Consider the following 8,155-nt stretch of genomic DNA (forward strand, 5'->3'; position numbering starts at 1 on the left):
TACGTGCGCGCCTGCACGTGGTATTTTGTGGAAGAGCCACACTCAAGGGGCCAAAGAGCCGCATGTGACTCGCGAGCCGCGGTTTGCCGACCACGGAGCTAGGACTTACTTAATTTTTTTATGTGATCAGTTGTTGAAGATTTCTTCCTTCTAGTGAGTCGCTTTCGTTTCCTCTCAGGGTGAGGCCCAGAACTGGTCTCCTTGGCATTTGTCCAAAGTCCAGGTTCTAATAGCTCTTGGACTGTGGTTTAATTTTAACCAGAAACTCTTCTTTTGGAATAATTACTTTTTAATCTGAAAAGAGCCAGTTTGATCAGAGCAATAACACCTCCTGCCTGAATCAGTAGACAAAGTTATGTCTATTGCTGACATATCCTTTTTATTTATTTATTTAAATATATTTTTATTGATTTCAGAGTGGAAGGGAGAGGGAGAGAGAAATTGAAACATCAATGATGAGAGAGAATCATTGTTTGGCTGCCTCCTGCACAATCAGGGATCGTCGAGCCTGCAATTTAGGCATGTGCCCTGACTGGGAATCGAACTGTGACCTCCTGGTTCATAGGTCGATGCTCAACCACTGAGCCACCTCGGCTGGGTATGACATATCCTTTTTAAAAGGGGAGGCTGGCCCTATCCGGTTTGGCTCAGTGGATGGAGTGTCGGCCTCCGGACTGAAGGGTCCCAGGTTCGATTCCGGTCAGGGGCATGTACCTTGGTTACGGGCACATTCCTAGTGGGGGGTGTGCAGGAGGCAGCTGATTGATGTTTCTCTCTCGTCGATGTTTCTAACTCTCTATCCCTCTCTCTTTCTCTCTGTAAAAAATCAATGAAATATGTTAAAAATGATTTAAAAAATAAATAAATAAAAATAAAAGGGGAGGCTGATTTGGTGGGAAAACTGAAAATTGTGGATAGGTCCATTTGGAGGCCTTTTTGAACATCTGCTTTAATCAGTATAATAAACTCCAGGCATCTGGGGAGAAAATTGATGGACATGAGGGAGAGTCCCCTGAGGCAGCCACATGGCATCAGTTTCTGAGACAATCTCAATTCCTCTGCCAGCCCATACCTGGCACCACGTCTCGGTTCTGAAAGCGTGGCCATGGACAGGCCCGTCAGCAACGACAGGCATTATCGCCTGAGGACTGACCTTCCCAGGCCGGGAAGCAGAGCTGGTTCCCGGAGCTCCCTGCGTTGGTCAACATTTCCCATTTCCTCGTCTTCCCTTACAAGGCAAGTCCTTCGGGAATGGGTACTTGTATTTGTAGGACCTTAGAGAATTTCTGATGCAGTCAGACAGAAATTGGTTTTTACCTTTTTTTTCAGTTTAGGTGACAATGGAAACCAATTCTAGAAAAAAAATGATTTATGCTAGCCCCAGATGAGGCAAACGAATTTGAGAAGACTTCCTTATTTTACAGAAATAGTCTTCACTTTGTGGAGATTCATCCTTGGGCTTATTTAAATATGAAGCTCGCCCTGGCCAGTTTGGTTCAGTGGTTGGAGCGTTGGCCTGCAGACTGACGGGTCCCGGGTTTGATTCCAGTCAAGGGCACGTATCTGGATTGCAGGCTCAATCCTCAGCCCCAGTTGGGGTGCATGCAGAAAGCAACCAATCTATGTGTCTCTCTCGCATCCATGTTTCTTTCTCTCTTTCTCCCCACTCTCCCTTCCTACCCTTCCGCGCTATCTGAAAGCAATGGAAAAATATCCTTGGGTAAGGATTAATAATAAATAAATAAGTGAGAAGCTCTCCTAGAGCACTTAAGTAGGAGAGAGGACAGAAAATCTGGAAGCTAACTGTTGAAAGCTGTCACCAGTGGGAGATGAGTCTTACATGAAAATAAAGGCTCTGATTACCGGTGAGTCAGGAAGGGCTGAGGCTTCCATGTAGGAAAACCTGACCTGGCGCAGACTTTTCTAAGGGCAGGTGTATGAAGGCAGGTGCAGTCATGCTGGCCTGATTAGCCCCCACAAAAGCCCCTGAAGGCACAGACCCCTCACAGCCCCTCACTGCCACGGCTCCCTGTTCAAAACACTCACTGGAGGTCAGATCAACTTATTTATCGGCTAGATTTGATGTGTGTGAGGAGAACGGTCCATCCGCTCACGACCTAACCTGGCATCGAATCAGAACCTGTTTCTTCGCCCTCTTCTTGCCTCTGGAAGAGGATGGAGGAAGAGAAAGCGAAAGTTTCCCATGCCCAGAGGAAAACTGATCTACAGAGATGCATTTTTTTTTAAAGAGAGCAAACCGACCTAATCTGGGAGTTTGATCACCACTGAGAATGTGTTTCTGTTTCATCATTTAGTTTCTTGCTCAGTCTTCCAGCTCAGACCTGTGCAGCAACGTGGCAGGCAGCGCCTTCATTTCTCAGGCCTTTCCTTGCCCGCCGGGCACTGTTACTCTCAGACCTGGGCTGCTACATCCAGGGACACCCCTGCTTCCTGCACCCTCCCTCTGTACCTGCCAAAGGCAGCGGCACTGGGGAGACACTCTCAGGGTGACGCCAGGCTTTCTGAAGGGCACTGTCACCTCCTAGGAAGGACTTGTACTGGCGGTGTCTCTGAGGAGCCCTGGGACATAACCAGTTGGGCATGGATTCAGGTGGGAGGGAGAGCACAGACTGTTGATGCCTATCTAAAGCAGCCCGGAGAAGGGCGGGTCTGTGTCTCCAACTGGTTTGGGGTGGGACAGTGGCACTGGGAACTTTTGCACCAGGAATTCTTTAGCTGTTGTAATGGTTTCCCCAAGATCCCTTTATCTGAAAGTTTTCACCGTCAACCAGCATGCACCGGATTAGGGTTTCTCTTCTGTCCTGGTTGTGTCATCAGAAGCCCAGGACAGCCCATGAGAATGACAAATCTGAGAGTCAAGCTCGCATGGGAGGCCAGGCTATTTGGGGCAGATGCCAGAGGCGTGGGCTCTCCGGGGGTGGCTGCAGATGAAAGACTCAGTGAGTGTTTTGGGGTTTGAGGAGAACACTGCTATGTTATTGTCAGTGAGAAATTCCCTCAGAAGAGTCCCTTCTTGGAGAGAAAGGAATGGAACCAAGGGCTTACATCAGAGTATATGTAGTTGCCCTGGCTGGAAGGTTGTCTGTCTGTTTAATTAATAGACAGTTCCATGGTGTGGGACAGCAAGGTCGCGCATAGCCCTGAACGTGAGCAAGGCTAGCGTAGGGCTCTGGAAAGTGGCGACAAAGTGTTCAACTGCAGGCTTGCTCTGTCTTAGTCTCCAAGGCTGGCCTGGATCAGAAAGAGAATAAAATATTGGGGTGACACCCCAAATGTTAGTTCTACAGGACAAACAGACTGGAAAGGAAGAGCGAGCGCCTTCAGATCCAGCCAGAGGAGCCCAGCCCTACGTGAATGATGTCACCATGTGTGCCTCACAGCAGCCCCTGCGGCTGTTTGGGATTTGTTGTCATCTGTGAGACAACACTGCTGACTGCGTGGCTTCCTGCGTTGGACTTATTGTGTCAGCAAGACACTGTTTACATTATTAGTTTGCCAAATTATGCTAAATGTACAATATCTTTTAAGTTCAATTAAGTTAATGTTGAGAAATACTGTAACAGAAGAGGCTAGAACAGCACTACAGCAAACAGTGATTACTGAGATTAGAGTGCTTTGAACTTGAGCACGAGAGAACCTTGTGAATTTGTAGGAATTAACCGGGACAGGTACCCATCTCTTAGAAGAAGCATGCAGGTTCCTAAAGGGAGTAAGCGGTATTTCAGGGAGCAACTAGGGAGGAAAGGAAAGAGATCAAACATCAGAAGACATCTTTGAATACCAGAAGTTGTAATCTCCCTCTACAAAACACTGGGGGCTGAATTGTTTGGGTCAGTGACCTGGGCAGAAGGGTAAACTGAGGAAGAATTGCATGGAGCGGCCTCTGGAAGAAGTGTCAAGGATGAGGGTCCAGTGGCAGCCTCTTTGATTTCAGAGGTGAAATAGTTTAATCCCAGACTCTGTGAGATGTGAAGAGTCACTCCAAATTTATAAGCTCATTAAACTCGTATTTTTGACAGTCTACACATATGGCTTTAGGGAAAACATGCTTCTAGCCACGCCTTCTCAAACCACTTAGCTATTTTGTCTTCTAATTTCTCTAGTGAGTGTCTCTGTTATTTACAAAGTTTGGGTAAGTCAGGGCAGGGGGATTTGCATCTTGGTATCCTTTCGAGAGGGGTCAGATTCAACCTTGAATTCAGCCTGAACACACACATACAAAATCACCATCTGTCTGATTTGCTATGGCCATGGGCCTGGGTCAGGGTTTTAGAGTCTGTGCTTCCTTTGTTATTGTTTATCCTTACCCAAGGATTTTCCATTAATTTTTAGAGAGTGGAAGGGAGGGGGAGAGACAGAGAGAGAGAGAAACATTGATTGGCTGCCTCCCACCCATGCCCAACCAGGGCGGGGGATTAAGCCTACAACCAAGGTATGTGCTCTTTTTTTTTTCTTTTTTAATATATTTATATTGATTTCAGAAAGAGAGGGAGTGATGAGAGAGAATCATGGATCGGCTGCCTCCTGCACATCCCCTACTGGGGATTGAGCCCACAACCCAGACACGTGCCCTTGTCTGGAATCAAACCTGGGACCCTTCAGTCCACAGGCCGACACTCTATCCACTGACCCAAACTGGCTAGGGTGGGTTTATGCTTCTTTATTGACTTTCTGGCTAGTTCACCTAAAGGCTCCTCCTCCCCATTGTTTTTTTTTTTTTTTTTTTTAATTAAAACCAGAAGACTTCTGCCCATTCCTTTTTTCCCTTCCTTAGATGTTGGTAAGATCAAGATCATGGTCATACAGTACTTTGTTGTTGTTGTTGTTTTGCGGGAGCCAGGACGAACGATCACCAGCTGCCCAAGTTCCAAAAAATTATGCTTCTGAAATCTCTTGATGCCGATTCCACATGTAGAGCAATCAAGCTGCTCTACTGTGCCCCTCAGGACAGAAACCCTTTTTTATGGTCGCACAGTGCTTTGAATGACTTCAGGAAGAATGCAGCCTGACTGGCCATTCCCCTGGGGCAGTCCACAAAGCCCCAGGCCAGGGCTTCCAGACAGAGATGCTTGTTGACACAGTGCCCCATGGCACTATGTTGTTCCTGACCTTGGCATCCACACTCTTATCTCCAGAAGTAGGATAAGCGGTAGTTCAGCCACTTGAGTCTCCTCACGCAAGCCCTCTGTCATCTCCAGCATGACTTGTCGGGCTGGAACTTTGCAGGTCCAGGAACTAATAAGAGGTAGAATGAAGATTTCTTCCTCTGATGCATGTTTACAAGATGTTTTCAAAGATGAGGCTTCAGGGAAGCGGTGACCTCTGCTCCCCGATGCGTCAGGCGTCAGAATTCTGACAGGAGGGCAGATGGAAGCTCCACCTTCCCGGAGACCTCTTGCTCCGGACAGCCAGTTCCATGACAGGGATCAGGGAGCATCAGGTGACCAGGAGCCCATAACCTAGATATTGTTGTGCTAAGTAGCTGGTGCAGTGGGCAGCAGCTGGTTGAAGGACAGCTGTGGCTTGGGCAGGCGGCCTTTGCACACAGCTCTTCCTGGCTGATGGCTCTTCACTAAGCCTGTGCTATTGGGGGCTGTCAGACTTCACCCTGACGCACCTGGCCTTGTGTGTGGGAAAGGAGCTGGATTTGGGGTGGAAGGATGTTAGGTCTCTGTGCCAGAGGAGGAACCACTGTGTCCATGAGGATTAGTCACCCACAGGAGAACCTCAAGGACAGAGACATGTTCTAGAGCAGAGGTTCTCAACCTGTGGGTCGCGACCTCTTTGGGGGTCGAACGACCCTTTCACAGGGGTCACCTGAGACCATCGGAAAACACATATATAATTACATATTGTTTTTGTGATTAATCACTATGCTTTAATTATGTTCAATTTGTAACAATGAAATTGGGGGTCACCACAACATGAGGAACTGTATTAAAGGGTCGCGGCATTAGGAAGGTTGAGAACCACTGTTCTAGAGGCAATGTAGAGGGAGGGGTTTGCAGAAGGAGACTCCCGAGTGAGCCCAGAGCTCATTAAATCCTTGTTGAGTGAGGAAAGGGAACAGCAGAGGCCGGGAGGGATTGGGAAGGTGGGGCAGTGGCTGAAGAGCATGACAGGAGGAGGAGCTTGGTTATGCTAATTATTAGACTAACTACAAGGGACTATAACATTCTTATGGTTGCCCAAGGTGTTATTAGTAGAAAAAATGTGCTCTCCTGCACTGGAGATGGGCAAAGGCTTGGTAAGCAAGTGTTGAAAAGGAGTCTCACAGCAAACCTTGCAGCTCTAAATGGATAGTTTCTATGTTTCCATCACCAGAGTTTGTCCGTTTGAGGTCAGGTGACTCTCAGTGTTTGAGTGTGCGCGTTTGTGCTATGAGATTGCCTTGTGAGCAATTCTGACTTTTAAGAAAATGGTGGTGAAGTCAACCACCAACAATTCCAGGAGCCCAGGCTCCACCCAGGCCTTGCTCAGGGAAGATGAGGCCCTTCCTCCTGCCATTCAGTGTGTGGCACTCCTGTCATCCTTCTACCCGGACACTTCCCTCTCCTCCGGGAGAGCTGGGCTAGGCCCTGGCATGCGTGCGCGTGTGCGCGTGTGCGTGTGTGTGTGTGTGTGTGTGTGTGAGTGTGTGTGTGTCTGTGCGCGTGCGCGCAGTGAGGGTGGGATTGAGGACAGAGTTGTCGCCTCTGTGATGATGGCCACTAGTCCGAAGGCTTTGAGCTGAGTCAGGGTGAAGCAAGAGTGACACCAAGTGCCAAGAACAGGAGTTTGCCGTGGCATCGGGTGTTTTCTGTCAATTAGGGGAGAGGAGCGGAGAGAGAGGCTTTGTCTCAGCCACGGCGGCGGCGTTCACCTCAGTGAGGGAGCGATGAGCCTGCCTCGAGGCCGCTGGCATCCATGATCTGCTCTGCTCATTTGCATGAAGGGATTGGCTCTCTGGGACTCGGGTGCAGAACTGGGCTTTGAGTTGATTTTTAAAAAATCAAGGTGAAATGTCTTCTTGGCCAGAACATGATGCAGAGACCCAGGTTGCTGTTTGTCCCCCAGGCTGGTCCCTCAGCTTCCCCTGGAGGAGGAGCCGTACCCCAGCAGGGCGACCCTCCTTGCTGGGGAGCGCTCTCAGGTTACCAAGGCAGGTAGTGAGTGGGTCACCTTTGTATGCAGAGAACAACCCGTTTTCCTTTGTTCAAAAAAACACTGACCCACTTCTCTGTGTTTGTTCCAGACGCTGCTCCTGGCTCAAGGTCCCTCTGGCCAGAAATCCACCGCATTAAGCCCGGGGTGGGGACTAGATTCCCATTCCTGTGGAATCGCCCCCTGAGAGGGACTGGGCACTTTTGGGGGCAGGTCACCCTCCTGCAGGCGGGACCTACATTCGCAGCAAGCCCCCAACCGTCTCCCCAGGGGAAGAATACGGCCAAGTTGGTATCTGCCTTCCGGCCAGTTCCTGTTCTCAGCTTGGAGCCTACTTGGCTTCTTCCTTCATGGGAGATAAGGAAGGAATGTTTGTCCAGGTGTCACTGACTATCTCGGGCACAGGAGTGTCTTCAGGGCGTAGTGTCAGAACCGGTCCCCCTGATCTGGGTGTGCTGTAAACAGCAGGTTGATTCAAAGCTGAGAGGCGTTGGGAAACCCCTTGGGCAAGAGATTTCGAAATGAGATTCAGATTAGAAAAAACATAGTTGGGCGAGTTCTAAGGAACGAAGGAGACAGAAAAGGCTTCCATCTGGCACTTGGTGGGTAGCGGGGCTAGATGATGAGCCTGGGAGGCCTGGAATGGGAGGAAGCAGCTGAGCTGAGCACTGCTCCCCTCCCCACTGCCCACAGGACAGGAGGCCCGCTGCGTCTGTCCACCAGGCGAGACCACACCCGGAGCAGAGCGGAGCGCCCAGCTAGGGCATGTCAGCACCAGCTAGCAGCTCCATCAGAGGCTCTGCAGAGAGGGAGGGGCCTGGGCAAAGGAGCAGGGTTGGCAGGAGTATTAGGAGAAAAACTTAGTTACAAAAAGATTTTAAAAGATGTGTTGGATAATTGAGGAAGGGACTGGGGAGGAAACGAGGAATAAAGCTCTGAACGCCAAAGCCTTGGTGGCCGGGCAAAGGGACAGCCCCGCACCGATGACCAG

At 49.5% G+C, this 8,155-nt stretch overlaps 1 long non-coding RNA gene across 5 annotated transcripts in view; it reads left to right on the top strand.

Moving 5' to 3' along the window:
* The window catches only part of LOC102759609, a 23,310-nt gene extending 15,161 nt beyond the window's left edge, over positions 1-8,149 (top strand). For all 5 annotated transcript variants that reach the window (XR_001515162.1, XR_001515164.1, XR_436058.2 and 2 more), the window contains one exon: positions 7,256-8,149. This is a non-coding gene — a long non-coding RNA (uncharacterized LOC102759609). The remainder of the gene's footprint in view (positions 1-7,255) is intronic.
* The last annotated feature ends 6 nt before the right edge of the window (positions 8,150-8,155 follow it).

The sequence above is a fragment of the Myotis davidii genome, unplaced genomic scaffold (genome assembly GCF_000327345.1).
Source record: "Myotis davidii unplaced genomic scaffold, ASM32734v1 scaffold425, whole genome shotgun sequence".
NCBI classification, from domain to species: domain Eukaryota; kingdom Metazoa; phylum Chordata; class Mammalia; order Chiroptera; family Vespertilionidae; genus Myotis; species Myotis davidii.